Source organism: Myotis yumanensis, unplaced genomic scaffold (assembly GCF_028538775.1).
Source record: "Myotis yumanensis isolate MYYU_CA2020_CCGP unplaced genomic scaffold, mMyoYum1.0.hap1 SCAF_3, whole genome shotgun sequence".
NCBI classification, from domain to species: Eukaryota; Metazoa; Chordata; class Mammalia; order Chiroptera; family Vespertilionidae; genus Myotis; species Myotis yumanensis.
Window position 1 is genome coordinate 60,745,174 of NW_027223754.1, and position 26,581 is coordinate 60,771,754.

Here is a 26,581-nt window from a genome sequence, read left to right on the forward strand (position 1 = left end):
GAACAGGCTGAGTGAGGTGACAAGGCCGGCAGGAGGGTTAGTGAGGGACAACCAAATGACTGAGCAGCAGGCTGTGTGGGGCAATGAGGCCAGCAGTGGGGGCAGTGAGGGACAACCAAACAATTGAGCAGCAGGCTGTGTGGGGTGACCAGGCCAGCAGGGGGGTTAGTGAGGGACAACAAAACAACTGAACAGCAGGCTGTGTGAGGCGACAAGGCCGGCGGGGGGGTGGGGGAGGGCAGTGAGGGGCAACCAAACAACCAAACAGCACACTGCGTGGGGTGACCAGGCTGGGTGGGTGTGGGGGGAGTGAGGGATGACCAGGCTAGCAGAGGGGGCCAGTGAGGGGTGACCAGGCCAGAAGGGGGGGCATTTGGGGGCTACCAGGCCAGCAGTGGGGGACAGAGAGGCAACCAGGCTGGCAGAGGGAGGCAGTGAGGGGCAACCAGGCTGGCGGGGGGAGGGGGGCAGTTGGAGGTGACCATGTTGGCAGGGGGGTTCAGTTAAGGGCAACCCGGCCAGCAGAGGGGGGCAGTGAGGGGTGACAAGGATGGCAGAGGGGCAGTTGGGGGCGACCAGGCCAGCAGGGGTGGCAGTTGGGTGCAACCAGGCCTGCAGGGGGGGCAGTAAGAGGTGACCAGGTTGGTGGAGGGGCAGTTAGGGGTGACCAAGTCAGTAGAGGTGGGCTTTTGGGGGCAACCAGGCTGGCAGTAAGGGGTAACCATGCTGGGGGGGGGGCAGTTAGGGGCAACCAGGATGGCAGGGGAGGCAGTTGGGGGTGACCAGGCCAGCAGGCAGAGGTGGTTAGGGGTGATCAGGCTGGCAGGGGGGCCAGTAGGGACGATCAGGCAGGCAGGCAGGTGAGCAGTTAGGAGCCAGCGGTCCCAGATTGTGAGAGAGATGTCCGACTGCCGTTTTAGCCCATACTGAGGATCAGGCCTAAACTGGCAGTCGGATATCCCCCAAGGGGTCCCGGATTGGAGAGGGTGCAGGCTGAGGTGAGGGGACCCACCCCCCGTGCACAAATTTTGTGCAACAGGCCTCTAGTAACATAATAAAAATATTGGCCCACAATTTCCCTTTCTTATGTTGCCCTACCCATGTTTGGTAATGTATACTTCTGATGGGGTGTGGAGTATAGGATTTCTTATATGATTTTTTTGTTTGGAAGCTTTATGTATTTAACTATAGTTATATATTTGTTTTAATTTATCAGCATAAGATATCTTCATCAATATATGATTCATGTCTTTCATTAATTCTGGAAAATTTCTTGCCATTATATCTTAGATTAGAATACTGTCTTATACATTTTTTCTCTTCTCCTTCAGAACTCCAATCTGGTTATTATCATTCTATTCCCCATGCCTTTTGAAGCTTCATATGCCCCATATCTTTATCTGTGCACTGACTTACAGTTAATTTTTCAGGTCAATTTTCCAGTTCATTACTTTTCCATTCAGTTGTGTCAAATATGCTATTTAATACTTTTTTTGATGTCATTCAATGACTTTTTAAAAAATTTTCTTGAAGTTACGTTTTAAAATTCTGATTATACATTATTTTCATGGTAATATGTTCATTATTTATCATATTTATTTTATTTTCCCCCCTCACTGCTTGTTGACATGGTTAGATTCTTATTTCATGCAGCTGTTTTTCAAGGCAGGCTCATAGAAAAATCTTTGTCATAGCATTCTTATGGAGTTATATTATTATCATAACATTATCAGGGGTATTATTAATCAGGATCTTTTTGTTTATTTCATAAGTCTTAAGTTCTACACCAAATGTCTTGTGGGTAGTACAAAAATTGATTTTGAAAATATTTGTTGAACCTCCTTGTTGTTTCAACATCTCACGAAACTCCGGGTACCTTCTCTGGTCCAGTGGGGAGGATCTCTCTAATCTTCTTCCATTAAGAAGACAGCTCTTCCAAAGTCATGGCCTTATACAGGGGCACCATTTTTGTCCCCTTTCCTTGTACATGTCCATTGCCAGGCCTTTGACCCTGCATGAGCAATAAAATCTCAGGCCCTGGCATTTGGGCCTGAAATTGAGCCTAATATCCTGAAAGCTAACTCAGTGTGGGTTTATTTCTCAGGCTTTGAGTTTCTTCTCTGCTTCTAGAAACTGAAGCTTTCCATTATTCCTTTCAAGAACAAATAGATAGCCCTAACTGGTTTGGCTTGGTGGATAGAGCATCACCTTGCAGACTGAAGGGTCCCAGGTTCGATTCCGGTCAAGGGCATGTACCTTGGTTGCGGGCACATCCCCAGTAGGGAGTGTGCAGGAGGCAGCTGGTCGATGTTTCTCTTTCGTCAATGTTTCTCTCTATCCCTCTCCCTTCCTCTCTGTAAAAAAAATCAATAAAATATATTTTTAAAAAGACAAAATGATGATAGATAGATAGATAGATAGATAGAAGAAAGATAGGTGGATGACATATGCAGTCTATGTGTTAAAGGCACAGACAGTGAGTACACTTTATCCTATTCTGGCATACTGCTGGAACCAGATGTCTGTAGTGCTTCTATCCTCACCTGTCTTCCCTCGCTCTTTTCATTTGTAACCTGTCAGGTGTACCTGGGCATTTTTACCACTACAAAGGCAGTGTGGTGAAGGCCCTGAATAATAAAGACAGGGACTATAAAGCACATGCTTACATCTGCTTTACACAAGTTAAGAAGAGACTGATTCACAACAGAGACCAACACAACTTTGCTGCTTTATTGAAACCTTTGGCACGTCCTAGCCTTCTCTACTGTCATTAACAATAGGCCAACAAGTCAAGTAGCTTTGGCTCTGCCCTAATGCAACCCGAAGCAGGATGTCCCGGAGTACTCTTAAAATGGTCTGTAAAAATGTCAGCTATGTTTTGAATACTCATAGGACTAAGGTTGTTTGGCTGAATTTCAAAATGTATTTTAGATTTTAAAGTATGTTTTCATAAGAAAATAAACACAGTTCAATTACATTTCAAATCTTGATTTATTTTTATCAAGTACACTTCATTTATCCTAAGCTTGTTCTATTTTCACTCATTTGTATTAGGAACCCAACACAGGGGAAACTGGCTTTGCTTCAGATGTCTTTGTCTGTCAGTGGGAAAACAGTCAGCAGGATATTCAAAGGGCATCAACAATTTCTGAAGAACCAAAAGGGACTTTTGTAATGATTTTAAATTTTCTACAGATTTTCCCTTAATGGTTGTAAATATGCTTTTAAAAAACCATGTGAATTGTATCACAGTAGTTCAGGGGGAATGTTTGCTTATTTCTCAGCTGTGATATTCCTATAAACAATAGGTCCCCATGAGAAAGCCCGATTCCCAATGTCGTTGACTAATAGTTTGTTGTATTTGCCAAATTGGAGAGTTTGGCAATGTTATAGTCCTCTCTCTGATGGGAACTATTTCTTCCTTCTAACATAATGAAATTATTTCAGAGTTATAAGTAAAATCAACAACAAGGTGCTTGCTTTGGGCCTCACAGTTTAAGAGACTTTTGGGTCCTGTGTCTTTATTATGTTGCTGGGTCCTGTCTTTATTGCCTACTGAGTTAAAAATCTATGGTTAAAGCTCACCCAACATAAAAGAATCAGAGGAAAAGAGGAGAATGTAAGGATTCTACTAGGGACATTTGCCTACACATGACACCGTGGATTTTCTTGGTTTCATTAAAATGTTACTAGCTTTATATTTCCTCTTGATGGATATCTAAGCATATTCAATTTGGGGTTAGATGGGATGGTGTTAATTATTAAGTAGTGTTTTTTAAGAACAAGACCCTAGTTTAGACACTTTCACAAGCAATGTGTTATTTAATGCCAACATACTCCTTTTGCAGGAGTATGGAGTAAACATCAATCCAAAGCCGTTACTTTTATGACCAATTCCATTATCTCTTCTCTTATAATTTGTCTGCACTTCTTCTTTGCCTCTCATCCCTTAATTCTAAAGTCCTCATTCACACCTTGGTTGGAACACACACATCAAGCGGCTTTGACACTCCGGTGCAATTACCAGTGATGCATTTGCCTCGATGCAAATGTCAGAATACAGCAGCAGAAAGGTTACCTCCCTGCACTGTGGGCATAATCACTCTGCAAAGTGCCAGCGCTCTATTCACGCCATGTTCCTTCAGAGCAGATTCAGAGAGGTTTCTCGCATCAGTCACAGAAACGGACCCCTCAATCTGTGTCTCCTGGGGCAGTCACACTAATTGCCAATTCCAGGTTTTGTTTTCTCTGGATGCTCTCACCCGTGGAAACCTGGGGAGAGGTCTGACTTTGCAGGACCCATTATAGAAGGGTTTTCATGTCCTGTCTGGTAAAGACTGGGCAGTCATCTCAGTGGTGTGTCAGGGGGAAAGTGCCAACTGGATTCGTTATGAATGTCTGGGATCCCTATCTCTTCCAGCCTCTGAAGAACTCATCTCTTTGTCCCTGTCTTGAAAGATCCCATTAAGGAGAAGAACAGGTGAGGGAAGAGGCACTTCTGGGAGCTCGGGGAGAGTGTGGGAGGCAGGGAAACAGAGAGGAAGAGGGAGGAGATGCTGGAGAGCAGTGTTTCAGCCAGGGTTGTGGTTGCTGTGATCGCTCCTTTCACCGTTTTGAGGAGGAGGTAGGCACACACATGCTGGCTCTCTCCCCAGCGCAGCTGGGGCCTTTATGAAATCACTGCAGAGGCAGGGGCGGCAGGCACTATTTTTATCTCCAAATTGATTCAGCTGCAGTCGCTGCTCTGCCTCTGACTTCACTGCTGCGGGCCCTCCCCCTAGCTGTCCCCACTCACTGCTTCCGCCTGATTTGGAGACTTATCTTCAGCGCCAAGCTACTCCCCTCCCTGCGGGCCCTGGCTGGGCCGGGCTCCGGCAGGCCTCCTGCCTGATGCTGGTAGTGGCAGGCGCAGACCAGACTGCAGGCTCTGATAGTTCTCAGATGCGCGGGCCTGGCCAGTGTCTAATTGCTCACCCTCCAATTTCGCCTGCCCTTGGGAACAGGGTTCCACAAAGAAATGTCATCAATTGAAATGCTTTGTGCCTGAACATGTGTCCCATCTAACGAAGGTTTATGCGTTCAGACGTTATTCTTAAGAAGAAAGGACATGTACACGCTGGGCTTTTCATCTCCTCCTTCCTCAGCTGATGGGGCCCCTTACTGAGGCTCCTGGAGAGGGTGACTGGCCTGAAAGGACTGGGAGAGATTTCTCTGTTTGGGGAGGCAAAGAAACAGGGCGGGACATGCCACCGTTGTTTTTGTTTTGTGTATGATATTTGGAGTTGCCCCTCCCTTCCCTTCGCTTCTCCCTGAAATATTGGGAGCTCCTTCAACCCAGATAGTTTTCTACTTCTATCTCCATCCCCTGTGCCTAGCAAATAGAGAGTCGGTTCTCAGAAAATTTGTTACAGTGAAATCACTGAGGGTGGGCTTAAGTACAAAAAACAACAACAAAACAACAAAAAACATCTGTAGGCTGGGAATCAGGTTATCTCCTGATAATCCAGAAGAGGGAGCAAAGGTCATGTGACAATGTAGCTTCAAATTTGACATAGGAAAGACAAAATCACAACAACAACAAATTGGATCCACTTAAAAGAGAAGCATAAAGAGAATTTAGTATAACCACCAGGGCTGAGGTAGGCTGCGTGAATGATGCCCCCTGGAGTTTGGCATGCATCCCAGATCACCACCAGATGGAAGAGAAAACAGCTGCATGCCATGCACATATTCCTGAAGAGAAAAACTTCTTGGAGACCCTCAAATCATATCTCACGGGTGACTTTAAACTCAGAGTCTGGGAAGAAGAGCACGGATCAAGCCAACTCACGATTGCTCGATGTTCTCTACATTCTAATTGAGTGCTCCTGGGTATGTTAATTAACTTACTGATGCTAAAGTTTCCTATCTATCCTATATAGTAAAGATATAATATGCAAATTATTGTAATGCCATGAAACGTAATGACTGACAGCGTAAGGAGGGATCATAGATCAGCAGGAGGGTGGGGCAGCGAGCTACAAGCCTGTGGTTGAGAGCTACAGGAGTGGGCAGGGCAGCAAGCTATGGGGGGGCGGGGGAGGGGGGAGTGGGCGGAAGCTACAGGAGGGCAGGGCAGCCAGCTACTGGCTACAAGCCTACAAGTGGGTGGCAGAGAGCTATAGGAGGGGGCAGGGCAGCAAGCTATAGAGGGGGCGGGAGGGAGGGTGGGGAGCTATAGGAGGGTGGGGCAGCAGGCAGAGAGCTACTGGAGGGTGGCAGCGAGCTACTGGCACATGGATTTGTGTGCAGGGCTACTAGTAAAACTATAAAAATTATAACTATTTCTCATAATTGTTGAGGGGATTCAGTGTGAGATGGATAAAGCATGTGGTGAGTGTCTAAGACATATACTAGTTTCATGTACCAGAAGATAGGTACATGTGTTTTATTTTTTTTAAATATATTTTATTGATTTTTTACAGAGAGGAAGGGACAGGGATAGAGAGCTAGAAACATCGATGAGAGAGAAACATCGATCAGCTGCCTCCTGCATACCCCCTACTGGGGATGTGCCCGCAACCAAGGTACATGCCCTTGACCAGAATCGAACCTGGGACCCTTCAGTCTGCAGGCTGATGCTCTGTCCATTGAGCCAAACCGGTTAGGGCAGGTACATGTGTTTCAAATGTACGTGGAATCAAAAGTGCTATTCTGGTTCCAGATCAGGAGCCAGGAAGAATGTTTATAAGACTGCCATAAAGTCTCCATTCCAGGTCCCCAGGAATTACCTCTCTTAAAAAAAAAACAAAAAAGTTTTTCCTGCTTCCTGGTGAGAGACAGTAAATTCACTGATAGAATATTGCTTATCGGCATAGCTGCGGACTGCCCTGTAGTCAGGTGCAAATCCTACTGTAAAGGTAAACTTTGATTTTTGTTATTGGAAGAAATACATTGCTTTAGGCCTAAGCTCCTGTCTCCTGCTCTTTTTCTAGACCCCAATAAATGAAGCACATTTACGAGGGCCTCATTCCCAATATGTTATTGCCCCTTTTGTACAGGTTTGCGATGTATTTCAGGCTTTAAAAACCTAGAAGTATTTATAGGGCAGTTTCCTCTTCCGGTTGCTCCATGTAACAATTACAATAGGAATGTCAAGAAGTCCCAGCTATTTTTTTTTTTCTCTTGGCATCTGCTATTTGGGGAAAAAGATTTTCTTCTAATTTTCATCAAAGCAGCTGCCTCTCCCAATTTCTTAGGTACCAAAGTAAATAGAAAGAAAATCTTCTTAAACAAGCCAAATCAAGACCACTGTTTTAAAAGGCTTTTAAGAAATAAAGACAGCATTTGAAGTGAGAGAAACAAATGCCTTCTGAAGCTTAAACTAAATCCCCTGAGAGGTAGGGTAAGCAGATACCTTTCTTTCTCCCAAAGCACCTCTTGTGCCTCTAAGGATCTCGGTGGTTTAATCTCTTGCTGGCCCCCACTAGCTAAGAAATAAGAAAGAGGCAAGTTTAAAACTATATTCATCTTCTGTGAGAGGCAGTGGAGAGCTTTGAATGCATTTTTTTTTTCATCATTCTTTTTCTTGCAGCCCCAATTACTCTGGTACTTCTGAGTTCTGGTCATTGAAGATTCTTTTGAAATAAAGCTTGGGTGGTCACTCCCCACTGAGCCCAGGTTCTACATGGATGAAACAAATGCTTCTTTAGTTAGTATACTGTGTTGTGGAGGGATGGAAGCACTTTTTCAAGTCCAAATGCAACTTCTTATTACATTAAGGGTGAAAAGAAAGGGAAAGCAGAGAGAAAGGAAAAGAGAGGTTCATTTAACCTTTCTATAATAATGCTTCCAGTATTCTCCTGCTGTTTTTTAATGTACCTTCCATAATCACACTAGCTCCCCGCTCTGAAGCGTACTGGTGGAGGAAGGCCACCTTGCCTAGGGCAAGATAATCTGGCTCCACTGAGCTGAAGGTTAGGGTAAGGTGATTCATCACAGCCTAGATCTTTCCGGTTCTCTTAAATTTCCTGCAGAGATTGCCAGATAGGACGGAATTACACAGCTTTGAAGGATTGGGCTCTTGGAGGCTCCCAAATGAAGACAGGGTGTGGCTGGAAAGATGGTTTATTTTTGACAAAGAGAATTGCTCAGTGAGAGCTTGAATTCTATGGGAAGGACCTGGGGGAAAGTCAAGGAAAAAGAAAAAAAAGCATGTTCTTTGCCTGGGTAGCATCACCTTGGGAATCTTTGAACTACACTAATTACTTTAAATGTGAAAAGCTGCAAGAAGCCTGACTTTAAAACATTTTTTGTTGTTGATTTTTGAGTAGTTAATTTGACCAAATTATGTGAATATGGAATGAATTACCAAGCTTCCCTCTTGATTTCTAAGTACATTTCTTCATTGTGAGTATGAAAGAAAATTTCAAAACATCAAGTTCAAGTTCACTGTCTTTCATTTAAAAAGCCACAATCCTTTCTGAGCTGGAATACCCAGCCCAGCTGAAGCTGTGTCATCGGTACCAGTGGCTTTTACTGGATGAGAATTAGCACAGGGAAGGTGATGTCCACGATCTGAGTTGGTTCTAAAGATTGATGAACTCATTACACAACCATCATGGCCTTATAGTGGGCTGTCTACACAAGCAGAAATGTTTGTTACTGGCATGCCACGTTTTTCTCTATAGGGATATAAAATATGATGCATGTCTGATTTCATAGTAATTGTGTTTTCCATGATATAAGCATGTTTCCTAAGTATTGGCTGTCAAAGACCATTTTCATTCACTTCAACCAAAATAATCATAAATATTATGCAGTGGCCATGAAAGAATTAAAAAGTAGTTGAGTTTCCATTTCTCATCTGCAGTAGCCTCTAAATACATTTCACCACAGAATTTTTGTAAGAGTAAATTGGATTAAATAACGAGATTAATAAATTAGATCAAATGCATATGAAAATGTCCACCAGTGTCAGGCACTATGTAGGTACTCAATAAATACGTTTTTATTTTCTTCTGTGGGTTAGAAAGATTTCAGCCTCATTAGTGAGATCATTTATTGTACAAAACAGATATTTCTGTGGAGAAAGGCTTTGAATAATGGGAAAGAATCTTCCACATAGCACAGTGGTTCTCAACCTTCCTAATGCCGCGACCCTTTAATATAATTCCTCATGTTGTGGTGACCCCCAATTTCATTGTTACAAATTGAACATAATTAAAGCATAGTGATTCATCACAAAAACAATATGTAATTATATATGTGTTTTCCAAAAGTCTTAGGCGACACCTGTGAAAGGGTCGTTCTATCCCCAAAGGGGTCGCGACCCACAGGTTGAGAACCGCTGACATAGCAGTATAGTCTCAAGATATATCTAATTTGAGAAAACCATGAAACTCATTCCTTTTTCCAACAAAGAGGACATGATATCCATTAGTCTTGGGAAGAGTCATATAAAATACTCATGCCTATGAAGATAAGGATACGTGCAATGGAAACTAGGAACAGAAAGAGCAAGAGATATATAATTAATGAACTCCATATAACTGAAGTCAAAAAACTGAATTTTGAAACTGGCACTTTGTGCAATTCCAGACAAAGTCTGTTTAACACGAAAGCTTCCTAGTGTTAGCATATTAGCATTAACACCACAAGCTGGAACAACCAATGAAGCAACCAGCATGCTGAAGTGAATGGTGCAGGTCATAAACAGTGAACTGTAACAAAGAAGCCACAATAGACAGAAATATGACCCCACCTACCTCTCCCCACAGGTGAGGAGGGATGGCATCTAATGAGGCCTATTGTGTGACACATTTTGTATACCTCATTTTACCCCCACAACTTTAGAATGTAAATATTACTATCACTATTTTAAAGAGGAAGAAACTGAGGTTACTTAATTTACCACTGAGTCATCCAAATAGTTGGACAAAAAACAGGACCTGGGTATGTTTAACTCTAAAGCCAGACATCTTCTACCACACCCTTCCCTATTTCTTAGTTTTGCCTAGTTTTTATTTCAAAGAGACTAAAATAACCAGAAGTGCATTCTAAAGTTCACACTATGAGATTTTTTTCGCTCAATGATTTCTTTAGTTGTCTGTTGAATGTCCCAAATAAAAATATCACCATCAGGTATTTCTGGAGATCTAAATCAAATCTAAGTGTAGCCCTGACCTGGTGGCTCAGTTAGTTGGAATATTGTCCATAAATCAAAATGGTTGTGGTTTGATTCCCTGTCAGGGCACATAACTAGGTTATGGGTTCAGTCCCCAGTCAGGGCACCTCTGGAAGGCATGTTTCTCTCTCTCTCTCTTTCCCTCTCTCTCTAAAAATCAATAAACACACCCTTGAGTGGGGACTTTAAAAGCTCTAAGTGTATAAGCTGATTTCTATCAGCACTGAGATGACCTGATTGAATAGAATTGACAAGTAAATATTTCTGTCACCAACTTCTACAAGGTAGTGAAAATTAGTAGAATCATCTTCAAAGATCTATATTGCTTTAACATATTGAATTTTAATTATCATCATGATGTAATGATGATTGCAATGGACTGAAAGTATGTGCTCCTCAAATTCATCATGTTGGATTTCTACCCCGCAATGTGATGATATTAGGAGGTGGGACCTTTAGGCGGTAATTAGACCATGAAGACAGAGCCTTCATGAGTGGGATAAGCACTCTTGTAAAAGAGATCCCAAGGAGCTCCCCCTTGCCATTTCCTCCATATGAGGATACAGTGAGAAGCCCACTCTTTACTACCCAGAAAAGGGCTTTCTCAAAAACTGACCATGCTGGCACCCTGATCTTGGACTTCTAGCCTCCAAAACTATCCTATCTAATAAAGAGGGAATATGCTAATTGACCATCACACCATCATAAAGATGGTGGCGCCCACAGCCAATAAGGAGGGAATATGCTAATTGACTGCCATGTCCTCAAAGATGGCAGTGCTCACAGCCACAAGATGACTGCACCCAGTCAGTCCCCTCAGCCCTGCTGGGGCTGCAGGCCTTGCCGTGTGCCTGCCTCTAGAGTCCCCCAATCCTCTCAGCTCCCCAGCCTTCCAGGGCCAGCCCAAGGCACAGGCAAGCCTCAGATGGCAGCTGCCGAGCCACCCAGGGCCGCCCGAGGCTCAGGTAACCAGGGCCAGCTGAGGCTTGCGCTGCCGGCAGTGGCAGCAGCAGAGGTGTGATGGGGGCATCTCCTTCCCCGGATTGCCGGGTCACCTCCTGCCCCTGAGGGCTCCCAGACTGTGAGAGGGGGCAGGCCAGGCTGAGGAACATCCCCCCCCCCCCTCCAGTGCATGAATTTTCATGCCCCAGGCCTCTAGTGGTAAATAACTTCCTGTTCTTTATAAGCCAACCAGTTTATGATATTCTGTCATAGCAGCTCAAACTGACTAAGAAATACTCGTTACTTTTAGTCATTCAAGTGTAAGCTGATAAAACAGAGAAAAGCAGAGCTGCTAGGGTTGAAGCCAGGGGCTAAGCAGAACCTACAGGGTACCCTTCTCTCTCTGCTTACATGCTTGAGGGGGCTCTGAACAATTCCTGCTGTACAGGGTTCCCAGCTAGAAAACTCTTGTCTTAAAAATTATTCACTGTGTTTTTGTAAACTTTTTTTTTCTTTTTTACAGAATTGTGGTAAGCTGGTAGATGCTATGGATGTAAAAGGAATTCAGATGTGGCTCTTAACCCCAAAAAGTAAACAATTTAGACATTAAAGCTTCAATTTAGAGTAAGTAGTGATCAGCCTTTGTCCTTCATCACTTTTCATAAGGGCTTCATTCGGTGACCCTCAGTCTAACATGTCACTCCATTTCAGAGCTCATCTGCACATTTACTTAGAAGACTCGCTCTTATATTTTTTCTGTGTATCTAGTCTGTTCTCTGATGGCCAAAAAGAAATGGGGTCTAGCTCTCCCTTTTCCATTCTTCTATTCTTCTCATTTTCCTTTCACTAATGAAATTGTTTTTAAGTATATTTTCGGTGCACAGAATAAGGGAGAAACCAAATGATCATTTTTTTCTGAAGTGTACTTAATATTTCTGGCTAGAAAACTACAGTCATTTCCCAAGTTCTGAATATTTTACACGCTGGTGTCAGGCCAGAACACCCCACAGTTTCTGGGTGGGATATTTATTCCCTAAGTCACCATGCACCCTAATAAGTGTGTGCTGAGAGAGGTTACTATTTTGTTGTCTTTTCTTCCCTTGGATGGGTCAGTCCAGCAATGTGAGATGTGGCTGCATCAAGGAACTTAGAGGAGATACCATGACAGGCCCTAATATAGGCATCTGGTAACTTTCTGTATCTTGGAAAAGAGCCCATTTCTCTGCAGGTTTGTCCCACATTCTTTGTCTCCAGGTTTTAGTCTTCTGCTTAAACTAGTATCCTGCATCCTCTAGTAATTAGCTGTGCAACTTTGGGCATGTCATAGTTCCCTCATCTATAAAATGTAGGTAATAGTACTGCTTGCTTTGAGGACGAAATGAATTAATGCAAGTGACATACCAGCACAATTCCTGTCAAATACTAGTAATTCTTCCAAAATCATCATCTCCATCATCATTATCATCACCACAACCATCATCATTAATTTTCACTAGCAAGTACCTTCCCACCTATATAGTATACACCTCATCATTTTCTATCTCCTCCTTTACCGTTATTTGACCCTCATAGTATTTCTCATAAGCAAGCTTTACCAAGGAACTATTCTTTTTTTTATACTTTTATCATATTTTCATTCTTTACATTTTTTTTCTTTGGGTAATTCCATTCTTTCCAGACCTTAAATATGACATGTACATGAGTAATGTTTTATTCACATTTATCTTTTCCCCCAGTAACGAGTCCTATAAATCCAACAGCTATTAAGTATTCTTTAGATGTAACATTGAAACCTCAAACAAAATCTGCATGAGCCAAACTGATGGTTGATGTTACCATTAGCAATTCTTCCAGCTCAGGCCCTCATAATGACATGATCACCTCAATCTTTCCCCACCTGTGCAATCCTTGGAAAGGCATTTAACTGTCCTATCTCAGATAGGGAAGACACTTTAATTCATCCACATTAGAGACCTATGAATTTTCTCAGAATGATGTATGTGAAGTAATAATTTTGAAAATCATGTAATGAATTGAAGTATTTAGGAATTGTTCAAAATCAGTTTTTTCATTAGAATTACAGAAAGGAATTTGGGCCTTCTGCCATCTATTGGTAAATACCTACCACTGAACTCAATGTTGGGAATACAAAGAAATCTAGGACTGACCCTTCCTTCAACCATGGACTAGTTTATTAGGGAATTAAGATCTGTAAGCACCCTTGGCCAGTGTGGCTCAGTTGGTTGGACCATTGTTCCATACACTGAAAGGTCACAGGTTCAATTCTCAGTCAAGGCACATACCCAGGTTTTAGGTTCAATCTCCAGCTGGGGTGTGTACTGGGAGCAGCAGATTGATATTTCTCTCTCATATTGATGTTTCTTTCTCTATCTCTCCCTCTCCCCTTTCCTCCCTCTAAAATCAATAAAAACATATCCTCAGGTAAGGATTAAAAAAATAAGATCTTGCCAAAACCGGTTTGGCTCAGTGGATAGAGCATCAGCCTGCGGACTGAAAGGTCCCAGGTTCAATTCCGGTCAAGGGCATGTACCTGGGTTGTGGGCACATCCCCAGGAGGGGCTGTGCAGGAGGCAGCTGATCAATGTTTCTCTCTCATCGATGTTTCTAACTCTCTATCTCTCTCCCTTCCTCTCTGTAAAAAATCAATAAAATATATTTTAAAAAAAATAAGATCTGTAATCAAGTTGAATACCATACTCTGTGGCAAGGTCTAAAATGGCAAATCCTATGGAAACATTAAAAAGTCAGGTTCAGGGAATCTTAGCTCAATACCTAACACAATACAAATATTCCTAATTTGGGCAAATGACAAAGACTTTGGCTGATAATGCAGAGGAAGTACAATTTTCTTATATACTCCTTCAGCTCCAGTTTACCCACCAAAAAAATTGCACGTGGTCACCGAGGCATCTAGTGCTTATCCACCTGAAGTCAAAATTCTTCTTATTTGCTCAATGTGAGTACTTATACAGTAGTAAAAAAAGCCTCTCCCTCTAAGCTCAAAGATTTTTTGAGTACGCACAATTATTTTCTGTTGTTATAGGCTACTTAACCAAGCAGGATTGGCTTTCTTCACTAAACATATTCACTACACTTGTAAGAGTAATTCTGGATTCAGATACAGTTTAAATTACCACATGGTAAAAACAGTCTCTGTGTTCAAATCACTCATTACATTTGAATGTTTAATTTTCTTCATCAGCCAAACAATCTATAATAATAATTTATAATAATAAAAGTGTAATATGCTAATTAAACCGGACAGCCTAACGACCTTCCGGATGTCATTCCAGACATCCTTCCAGACTAAGCCGAGGTGGTGAGGGGCAATCAGGCAGGCAGGCAAGCAGTTAGGAGTGATCAGGCAGGCAGGCAGGCAGAGGGGTTAGGAGCAATCAGGCAGGGAGGCAAGCACTTAGGGGTGATCAGGCAGGCAGGTAGAGGGGTTAGGGGCAATCAGGCAGGTAGGCAAGCAGTTAGGGGTGATCAGGCAGGCAGGCAAATGAGTTAGGGGTGATCAGGCAGGCAGGCAGAGGGGTTAGGAGTGATCAGGCAGGCAGGCTGAGGAGTAAGGAATGATCAGGCAGGCGAGTGGTTAGGGGGAATGAGGCAGGCAGGCAGGGGAGCGGTTAGGAGCCAGCGGTCCCGGATTGCAAGAGGGTGCAGTCAAGACTGAGGGATTCCGCCCCGCCACCTCAGGAATGAATTTTGTGCACCGAGCCTCTAGTACACTTATAAACACTTTTAATTAACTCTTTTGTCCTACAAATTATAGCATATAGAACCAAAGGTAATTTAGTGGGTAGGAAGTTCTTAATATGAACCAGGTGGTTCATTTTCTATGAACATTAGCTCTTTCAGTGTTTTCATAAGGCTCTTGCCATTGGTAATATGTTTCTTTTGCATAATGGAAAAAAGAATTAGACATATCATCATGCCCCATATTATAGACATATCATCATACCTACTCTTTATACTTTGATCCTTCAGAATAAAGTAAAAACACACTATAAATTTCTTTACTGTACAGCACAGGTCTGGTTCCAGCGTGCATAGAGCCACTGTCACCAGGAGTCTTGAGTCCGGTTATTTTAAAAGTTTCACTCCAAAAGCTCCACTGGCACAGACATTTAATGTTACCATTTTATTCCATTTTGTAAGTTTGTGGTCTTTCAAAAGTTCAAAATAATCCAATCCACAAAAACATACATAAGTTCTTACTATGTCAGGATACTAAGCTAGCTACCATAATTACCATCAAAAACAAACACACACCCACACTGAGTTCTGAGCTTCCATAATATGGCAGGCATGTTTCAAAGCTACCCCTGCTCTACGGCCACCACCACAGTACTGTACTCACAGAGGGAATCCTTCACTTTCAGCAAGAAAGGAGAAATGATATCTTCCTCTTTCTGCCTTTCAGTTTAAATCAAACCCATGAATTGCACTAACACTCAATAGGTAGAAAAGACAGTGTTCACAATTTGCATAGGATCTAAGGTGTGCAGCAATGATGGAATTCACTAAAACCACACCAGCTGCCCCCAAACCAGCAGTGTGGCTGGGCAGCCACTCTGTGCCAAGAACTAAGCAATTAGCGCCTCTGTTGTGTTTAACTAGCAAGGAAGCAGTCTCAGAAGGCACTTTTACCACCAATCACCAGAAGAGAATTACTTGTGCCATTGGAAAGGGGACAATATTTAAAGATAATTCTAAAACTCACATTATTTTTAATTCATGGTAAAATGTTCACCCTCACAATGCAAATTTTGCTCCAACATGTTGCTGAATCTAAATATTTATAGTCATCTAGGTTTCAGTATAATTCAGGGCAAGACTTTTTCTAATGGAGTGTTAATATTTTTCAAAAGAATAATTCTGGGACATTTCCCAGATAAGCATCTGGCTTTTTCATGGTTCCCTAAGGAAAGAATTTACAAGGGAAGACAGTGGAATAATTACATTTATTAACATTTTATTGTATGCATGATTTTTTTTTTACACATCTGTAAGCAGCCCACGCTTTTTCAGGTACCAACTGGTTCTGTTTTCCTTTCTTTGTCTCTGAGTAGCTGACATGAATGATAACATCTAGCAATACACCTCCCCAACACACACACACACATACACTTTAGTGAGTATTCAGTAAGATTCAGTTCCATAATGAGTATAATTTGTTGGGTGGAACATATTTTACCAATCATAAACTTTTGTAATGGAATTATTTTCAAGAATTGTCACTAGTCACATTAATTTCAAATTAAACAATGATTAAATAGACAGAACATGGAACTAAACAGCCCAGACATGGAATTAGAAATAACAAGAATAGTAGTTCTACAGCTCCACTGAGGCAGCAAAAGGAAACAATGATGCAAATGATTGCAACATTTGGGGTATGCTGTTTTCTAGGGAGAAGATCTATAAAATTCACTAGATTCTCAGTGAATTACAATGTCTTACCTTTTATATTATTCTTTTCTATGAGTCATTACTGAATTTCAGAAGACATCATGAGAATACAGATGATATTTGGTTATTTAAATCTAGGTAATAGTAAGTTGCATTATTTGTTTCAAAATAGAATTTATTAAGTCATTGAGTAACTTTGATGTGAATAAAATAAGGTATCCCCTCAGGCAAAATATACCCTAACAAAGGAGAGATATGTGAACAAAGACAATATAATATCAGGCATTATGACATAAATGACCTGAGACACATAAACTCTCCTGGAACTTTAAGAAGAGCATGCTAGATTAGAGTTAGAACAGAAAAAAAAAATCCATGAAGGAGATGGTGTATAAAAAGAATTTTGAATTATGATTGGAATTTCAGTTGATGGAAAAGAATGGAAAGTGAAATCCAGTTAGACATGGTTTAATGTCATAGAAGTAAAAAGATAGTTGATTCAGTGATCAATCCAAATGAAGACTGCAAACAAGAAATCAAGAGAAGGGTGAGACTCAGAAGGGCAGTAATTGAGGAATTATGAAAGATCCCCAAGAGCAAAGCTGTAACATTAGATGCCAAGACTGAGACTGTTCAACCTTCATATTCCCAATGACTATGTACCGATGCAAATGTTGGACAGTGAAGAAGGCTGCTATAAAAAAAAAAATGATTCGTTTGAAATATGGAGTTGGAGGAAAGCTCTACAGATACCCTGGACTCCTAGAAAGATGAACAAGTGGGTCCTAGAGCAAATCAAGCCTGAAACATCACTGGAGGCAAACATGACAAAATTGAAGCTGTCCTACTTCAGGCACATCATGAGAAGGCAGGGTTCTTTGGAAGAGACAATAATGCTGGGGGAAGGGGGGACACAAAATAAAAACAGAAGAACAAGAGGTTGACCAAATATGAAATAGATTGAGTCTGTAAAAGAAGCCATGAGTCTGAGCCTGCAGGAGCTGAGCAGGGATGTTGAGGACAGGAAATTGTGGACATCACTCATTCATAGGGTTGCTAGGAGTCAACTCAATGGCATATAACACACATGCAAAGAAGGAAGTGAATGAGTTTTGTCTCATTGGAGTGTAGAGCATTCATGGAAGATAATCTGGGGAAGGCAGTTTTGGATAAATCTTGTGTTGAAAAAAGAAAAAGAGGAAACTCAGATATCTTAACAACTGTTCATATAAAACATAAGCCACTGAAGGGTGGGTGAGAAGCAAAATTATGTTAAGTTATAAAATATGGTTTCTAAACTGTAAGGAGAATAAATCATATTATCAGGAGTTACCCTTGTTTTACTACACATGAGGATACTTTTGCAGGTAGGCATTTCAAGATGAGAGCTGGGGGAGAATTAATTATTTTGTATGAGGGAATAGATGAACATATAAAGTTTCTAGGAGAAAGAAGATCCAGAGGACCCCGGCTGGTGTGACTCCATTGGTTGGAGTCAGTCTCTCTCTCTATAGATAGGTAGATTAGATAGATGATATAGATATAGATATAGATATAGATATAGATATAGATATAGATATAGATGATATATAGGTATATATACATGTATATATAGGTATATATAAATATACTAGCAGCCCGGTGAATGAAATTCGTGCACTGGGGATGGGTGTCCCTCAACCCAGTCTGCACCCTCTCCAATCTGGGACCCCTTGGGGGATATCTGACTGCCTGCTTAGGCCCAATCCTATAGGGATCGGACATCCCTCTTACAGTCCGGGACTGCTGGCTCCTAACCTTTCCCTGCCTGCCTGATTGCCCCTAATCACTTCTGCCTGCCAGCCTGATCACCCCCTAACCACTCCCCTAACAGACTGATCGATGCCTAACTGCTCCCCTGCTGGCCTGATTACCCCAACTGCCCTCCCCTGCCAGCCTGGTTCCCCCCAACTGCCCTCCCCTGGAGGCTTGGTTGCCCCCAAATGCCCTCCCCTGCATGCCTGGTCACCCCTAACTGTCCTCCCCTGCTGGCCTGGTCACCCTCAACTGCCCTCCCCTGCTGGCCTGATCGCCCACAACTGCCCTCCCCTGCCGGCCATCTTGTGGTGGCCGTCTTGTGATGACATGGGTGCGGCCATCTTATGACCACATGAGGGCAGCCATCTTGTGACCACATGGGCGTGGCCATCTTATGCGAGGGCGTGATGGTCAATTTGCTTATTACCTCTTTATTATATAGGATATAGATCTCTGTCTCTCTCTCTCTCTCTCTCTCTCTCTCTCTCTCTATATATATATATATATATATATATATCTTTCCCTTCCTCTCTTTCTAAAAATCAAAAAGCATATCCTCAGATGAGGATTAAAAAGAAGAAGAAGAAGAAGAAGAAGAAGAAGAAGAAGAAGAAGAAGAAGGAGGGAAAGGAAAGGAAAGGAAAGGAAAGGAAAGGAAAGGAAAGGAAAGGAAAGGAAAGGGAAGGGAAGGGAAGGGAAGGGAAGGGAAGGGAAGGGAAGGAAAGGGAAGGGAAGGAAAGGAAAGGAAAGGAAAGGAAAGGAAAGGAAAGGAAAGGAAAGGAAAGGAAAAAAAGATCCAGAGGAGTCAGATTAGAAACTGTTTGGGAAAAGGGTCCATGGTGGTTTACAGTAAAAAGTGGTTGAAGAGCAGCCAAATAAAGATTTTTAAAAAGAAAAAGACATTAGCCCTAGCTGGTTGGCTCAGTGGATAGAGCATTGGCCTGCGGACTAAAGGGTCCCAGGCTCAATTACTGTCAAGGGCACATGCCCAGGTTGCAAAGTCTATCTCCAGTGAGGGACGTGCAGGAGGCAGCCGGTCAATGATTCTCTCTCATCATTGATATTTCTCTCTCCTTCTCCCTTCCTCTCTAAATCAATAAAAATATATTAAAAAGAAAAAGACATCTAATGAAACATTTCTCAGTTGTTTTCTGAAGGCCTTGTGATATCAGTCACTTTGTCTATTTCTGCCATGTATAGTATATATTCTAGAGTAGACACACAGGAGGCTGCACGCACAGGGGTAAAACTCACAGGATGCCTAGAGACTAGAGACCATGAAAATTGATATCTGAAAAATATTGCCTTATCTTACAGAGTCAGACCTTAATACTCAGGGCAAGGAGTCTGGGTTTCAGGAAGCAAATCATGAGGAGCCTTTGAAGTTTAGCTTGTTTGTTTTAATCAAATCTGTGTTTTGGGAATATACCTCTGCCAGAAGTGTAACAGAAGATCTTGGAAGAGGAGAGGTTGGGAAGGAGAGAAATTATGAGACTATGAAATAATTTGGTTTAGAAGAATTGATGAACTGAATCAGAGCAATGGCAGTAGAAAGGGAAATAGACAATTTTGACAGGTGTTCGCCAGAGGAATTGGCACACTGTTGATTTGAGTGATGTTGAAAAAGTGATTTTAAAGATCTCTTGGCAAAGTAAATGCAAGCTGCTTTTTGTAGTCTGAAGTTGGTGGGAATATTATACTATTATTTCAAAACTATTTTACAAATAAATAATTTCCTTTATTTAAAAACAACTTTCAGCATGAGATATAAATACAAAAGTTCAACCAAGTAAATTAAGACCATGTTATCTTAAATTTAATTGTAAATATCACTATAAACTCATAATTCTTTCCTTGTAAATATATGCAGATTTAACTCTATCCTCTGAAATTTCCTAAAAATAATGAAAAGTGATATCAATGAGCACTCCAGCTCTTTGATTATTACCTCTCAATACCATCTTCATGTCAACAGGAAATAGGATCTCATTTGAAGTGCTTTCCACTGGCCCAAGAAAAGACATTTGGGCAGCAATTGGCTAAATTCAGAATGTGAAGTATTTTGCAAAACAGGTAACACATATTTTTCCTAGAAATCAGTTGTGTAAAAAATATATATATTAGGGTGTTGTTGTAGGATAAAAGACATTTAAGAAACATAATAACTAAATGCAATATATGGTCCTTGTTTAGATCTCAACAACTCAACTGTTTATTTATCTTTGATATGATCAGAAAAACATTGGATGATATTGAGAATTTTGCCCTTAAATTTTAGAAGTACTAACTGTGTGGTAGGAAGAAGGAGAAAGGAAAGTATCTTTATAAATTGAACATGTCTTCAAAAGTTGGTTTGTTTGTTTCTAGTGAAATAGTATAATGTCTAGAGTATGCCTTAAAATACTCCAGAAAACAGAATGAAACTGTGTGGAGGTGAGTTGTGGGGAGAGGAATAGATGAAATCAGCTCAGCAAAATGTTGAAAATTACTGAAGTTGGGTAATATATATGTGCCATTCATTGAATTATTTTCTCTAATTTTGTATATGCTTGGAAATTTCCACAAAAGCATGTGTGGTTTTGTTTAAAGAGATTACTCCTACATTTCTAATAATTAGGTAGACTACTCCATAACCATGTAGTCCATCTCCCCACTTCATATACAGCCCCATTCAATTCCTCTCCAAAATTATCACCATGTTCTTTGTTTTTAATTATGTAACTTCTCCACTTCCATAGATTTCAAAGGTTCACATTGCTTGTTAGATTAAGCAGAAACTCATATAGAACCTGCCATGTAGAGTCCTTTTTTTAAAAAAAATAATAATAATGGAGGTGAAATTCACATAACATAAAAATAACTGTTTATATATTTTTTAAAATTTTTTTAACATCTTTATTTTTTATTGAACTTATTTGGGTGACATTGGTTAATAAAATTATAATTATATAGGTTTCAGGTATATGATTCTATAATACATCATCTGTATATTTTATTGTGTGTTTACCACCCCAAGTCAAGTCTCAGTGAACAATTCAGTGGCGTTTAATACATTTGCACTATTGTGCAAATAGCACTTCTATCTAGCTCCAAAACATTTACATGGCCCAAAAGTAAACTTCATACCTGTTAAAGAGTTACTCTAAAATCTTTTTTAATCTGACCCAACCTGGAGCGTTAGATATGTCTCTGAATGTAGTTCTTCTCCAATGCCTTCCCCATTACTGCCTTAAAATGCAAAATTAATTTAAGGTCCAAACCAAGCTCCAGCTCATTTAGGAAGTCTCCACAATGCAATAATTTGGATTAATCTTCTACCTCCTCCTAATTCCAGCTTTTTTAAAAAATTATTTTTGTTGTTATTGTTAATCCATACCCAAGGATATTTTTTCCATTGAGTTTTAGAGAGAGTGGAGGGAGGGGGAGAGACAGAGAGAGAGAAAAATTGATTGGTTGCCTCCCACATGGGCCCCAACTGGGGCCGGTGGTCAATCCTACAACCACGGTACATGCCCTTGACTGGACTCAAACACAGGACCCTTCAGTCCATGGGCTGATGCTCTATCCACTGAGCCAAACTGGCTAGGGCAGAATACCAGCTTTGATATATATATATATATATATATATATATATATATATATATATATATATATATATGCCAAGCGACCGGAATGACCAGAATGACTGGTCCCTATGACGTGCACTTCGGCCCACCAACTGGCCTGATTGGGGTGGGCCAGCCGGACCCCACCCATGCACAAATTCATGCACTGGGCCTCTAGTCTTATAACTATGTTCTTCAATAAGATTATGTTGAACATCTATCTATCAATATATATAAAAGGCTAATATGCAAAATGTCCCCTTGGGAGTTTGACTGGGAGACTGTGAGTTCAATCACTTGCTATGATGTGTGCTGAGCACCAGGGGCTGGTGCAAAATGAAGGAAAGCCCCGGCCAGCAGTGGGGGAAGGGAGGCCTTGGCCAACAGCCAGAAGACCCAAATTGGCCCTGATCAACGGGCAGGCCTAGGGATCCTACCCAGGCATGAATTTCGTGCACTGGGCCTCTAGTCCTATATAATAAAAGGGCAATATGCAAATTAACCATCACTCTGTCACAAATATGGCAGTGCCCATAGCCACAAGATGGTGGCACCCAATCCCCTCAGCCCCGCCAGAGTCCCCCAGTCCTGGGGTGGGGGGGGGGGGGGAGGCGGCCACTGAGAGCAGGCAGCATGAGCGGCCTGGTGGAATGCTTGCTTCATCGCCCCAGCTACAGAGGGCCTCTGGGCCGTGGAGAGCCTCTGGGAAGTGGGCGCAGAGTGGCCAGGCCCCACAGAGAGCAGAGAACCACAGGGAGTGGGCCTAAACTGTCCGGGCTCCCAGATTGGAGAGGGTGCAGGTTGGGCTGAGGGACCCACCCCCTGGGCATGAATTTCATGCACCGGGCCTCTAATAGTATTTATATTTCACAATTTATTATTTCAACAATAATGCAGCCCAAACACCTTAGAAGAAAGAAAATTCTCTTTCCAACCAGTTCATTGGGCCATTCTGTCTAAGGGAAAGAAAACTGATTTTGGAATAGGAGAAAAACAGCTCACCCCTCTGAAATAGGTAAATGACCTGGAAAAAAGCTAACTTCACATTATATCCCAGTGTGGGGGAGAAAGTTACTGTGATTGCCAATACGTCAAAGTTTCTAATAACAGAGAAGTTTCCAAAATTTTTTTAAAAAACCAGAATGAAACAAAATATGCAGTGAGGCTAAAGAAAATAATGAGGAAAATCTATGGGTAAAAATGTTCAGCATTTGAAAAATCTCCACAAGGTCACTGCTGGCAAATGCATTCATGTCAGCTGGGCCTGGCACTAGAACTCGCAGGAGAGCCATCGCCTTTCATGCCCACCGGGGTCCACACCGGGAGGCATCAGATTCATGGTCCCCAGTTCTTCCAGGAGCAGAGCCTGGCACAGGGGAAGGTGAATCACAGAAATCGCAGAAATGCTGGAATCATAAAGGCCTGTGTGCTCAGAGGGAACCGGTCCCATCTTTTCATCCTGCAGATGAGGTAATGGGGCTCTGAGCAGGGGAGACTGACTTTCCTAATTCACTGAACTACCAGTGGCAAAACCTGTCTTCAAAATCAGATAACTCTGGTCCTGATTCCAAGACACTTTCCAGCCCCAGATCTAAGTTTATTTATTTATTTATACTTATTTATTTAACCATTTATTTGTATTGTTTTAATAAACTTTCTTTTTTATTAAAAGCATCATTTTTCTGTACATGAGTTTTCTTTAAAAGCTTAGTTTGTGATTATCTCTTTTTGAGAGTAGAGAAAAAGAGATTGTTGAACATCAAATTTATTTGCTTTTTTTTTTTTAAAAAAAAAAGGCGCCTTAGAGCAATTTGCTACAATTTGCTGAGTACTGTTATGTCTACAGACATACTGCTAAAGTAATAAAGAGAAGCAAAAAGGCAATAAGGTAATAGCTCCTTATCTGATAAGGAGGCAGGGGAGATGTTATAAGACAATTAACAGCCAAAGACCAGTTACAACAGACACAGGTCCTGCCCTTGGGAAGAAATCCACAACCTCTGGCTCAGTTTCTGGCTCTCCTATGGCCCTACCCTCAAAGAGACGCCCAGTTCAGCTAAGCCATGGGTCACAGAGCCCACCCAAGGTTGCCTTTATGGTCATAACCTTTCAGCTTTGTCTTATATTAATTTTCTAGGGCTGCTGTGACAAAGCACCACAAACTGGATGGCTTAAATAACAAAAATGTATCATCTCACAGTTCTGGAGGCTGGAAGTCCAGGATCAGTGTGTCCGCCGATTCTGTTTCTGGTGAGAGCTTTCTTCCCGGCTTACAGACTGCTGGGTTCTCCCTGAGTCCTTGCAGGGTGGAAAGAGAGAAAGAGATACACCTCTCAGGTGTCTGTTCTTATAAAAATACTAACCTATCAAATGGGAGCCCTACCCTCATGATCTCACTTAACCTTAATTACCTCTGTTTAGGCCTCACCTCCTATATACATCTGAGGGTTAGGGCTTCAATGTGTCAATATTGAGAGAACACAATTCAGACTATAGCAAACCCAATCTCTGCCTTCACAGTCCTACAGTTCTCCCTGTGTGCATGTCTGTCTGTCTCCAAATTTTCCCCTTTTTATAAGAACATCAGTCATATTGGATTAGGGATCCACTTTATCCCTAACAAATTGCATCTGCTACAACCCTATTTCCAAATATTGTCACATTCTGGAGTACTAGGGGTTAGCACAGTGGTTCTCAACCTTGGCTGCACATTAGAATCACCTGGGAATCTTTTTAAAATCCTGATTTCTGGGCCTCATCCTCCAGAAATTCTGTTTCTTTGTTACTAATGTTGTGGCCCCATCCCATAACAAAGAAACAGAATTTCCAGAGGATGAGGCCCAGAAATCAGGATTTTAAAAAGATTCCCAGGTGATTCTAATGTGCAGCCAAAGTTGACAACCACTGGGTTAGGACTTCAGCATTTTATGGTAGGCAGTTAGGCAAGAGCAGAGTAAAGATGATGGGCCAGGGACAGAAAGTCACCAGGGCAGAAAGCCCTGGGTGCCTAGCGAAGGACACTTGTAGGGTGGGACCTTGCCCCCAGGGCGACCTTTCCTCCCCTAGCATATCACTGGTTATGCGGTTTGGGTCCCGTGAACTTTCTTCCCTAGAGATAGCACTTATACCTCAGTTATATTTCAGTTCCAGGCCCAGAAAAGCCACAAAACCAGACCAGTGACCCCATAGCTGACCTCATGACCAGCTGCATTGGATAAGGCCTCCCTGCCTTGGAGCCACCAATCAATCAGTGGAGACCTAGACCCTGAAAGGATACACCTGGATGGAAAGCTGCTGAATATTCTATTAAATTGCGGACCGGTAGCTTTATTGCTAGCTTTACCCAGTGGCCAGATAACTTTATATTGAACAAGTACAAAAAAAAATTTTACATAAATGTTAAAGGCATGCCTTAAAATTAAATACCCATTGCATTTTGAAGTTATTTATTACATGTTCTTACAAACTAATATCTTTTTAACGTATGATACTTTGTAAAACAGTGTTATATGAAAACACGAGAATTCTCGTGATCCGTCCGCAATGTATTAAGATCTTCCCCTAAGCCCCCCACTAAAATCTCCACCCTATAACCCTTAGGAAGGAGGACCCGTCTGGCTCTCCCTCCTGGGAGCATGCCAGTGCGTTTCCCCTCTCTCTCCCCCGCCCTCCAGGTAAGTTACTATTACCTTCCTCACTCCCAGGCTCCTAGCTCCCAGGGCCTTCCTTTACCTCTATACAGTGGTTCTCAACCTTCCTAATGCCGCTACCCTTTAATATAGTTCCTCATGTTTGGTGACCCCCAACCATAAAATTATTTTCGTTGCTACTTCATAACTGTAATTTTGCTACTGTTATGAATCATAATGTAAATATCTGATATGCAGAATGTATTTTCATTGTTACAAATTGAACATAATTAAAGCATAGTGATTAATCACAAAAACAATATGTAGTTATATATGTGTTTTCTAATGTTGTTAGCCGACCCCTGTGAAAGGGTCCTTCGACCCCCAAAGGGGTCGTGACCCACAGGTTGAGAACCGCTGCTCTATAACTTGTTCCCTATGCCCATTTCTTCTATAAATTACTTCTACCCCTGTGACTTTATTTTTTTTTTAAATATATTTTATTGATTTTAGGGAGAGGAATAGAGAGATAAAAACATTGAATCGGCTGCCTTCTGCACAACCCCCATTGGGGATTGAGCCCACAAAGGCAACTGGAGCATGTGCCCTACTGGGAATCAAACCAATTCATGGGCTGATGCTCAACCACTGAGCCATGCTCGCCAGGCCTATGAATTTATAAATAAATGTTCTCGCCCTTGGTTTAGCCTGTGGATAGAGCATCGGCCTATGGACTGAAGGGTCCCAGGTTCGATTCTGGCCAAGGGCACATGCCCAGGTTGCAGGCTTGATCCCCAATTGGGGATGTGCAGGAGGCAGCCAATCAATGATTCTCTCTCATCATTAATGTTTCTATCTATCTCTTCCTCTCCCTTCCTCTCTGAAATCAATAAAAATAAAATAAATTTTAAAAATAAATAAATGTTCTCTTACAGTTTGAGTCTTGACTCTGAACTCTTTACTAGCCAGCACTCAAGTACTGAGATTACTGAACCCAGGTCCAGGCT

At 41.8% G+C, this 26,581-nt stretch overlaps 1 pseudogene; it reads left to right on the forward strand.

Annotated features, from left to right (window-relative positions):
- The first annotated feature begins 5,655 nt into the window (after nucleotides 1–5,655).
- Nucleotides 5,656–26,581, forward strand: part of LOC139006161 (large ribosomal subunit protein uL6 pseudogene) — a 37,182-nt pseudogene continuing 16,256 nt past the window's right edge.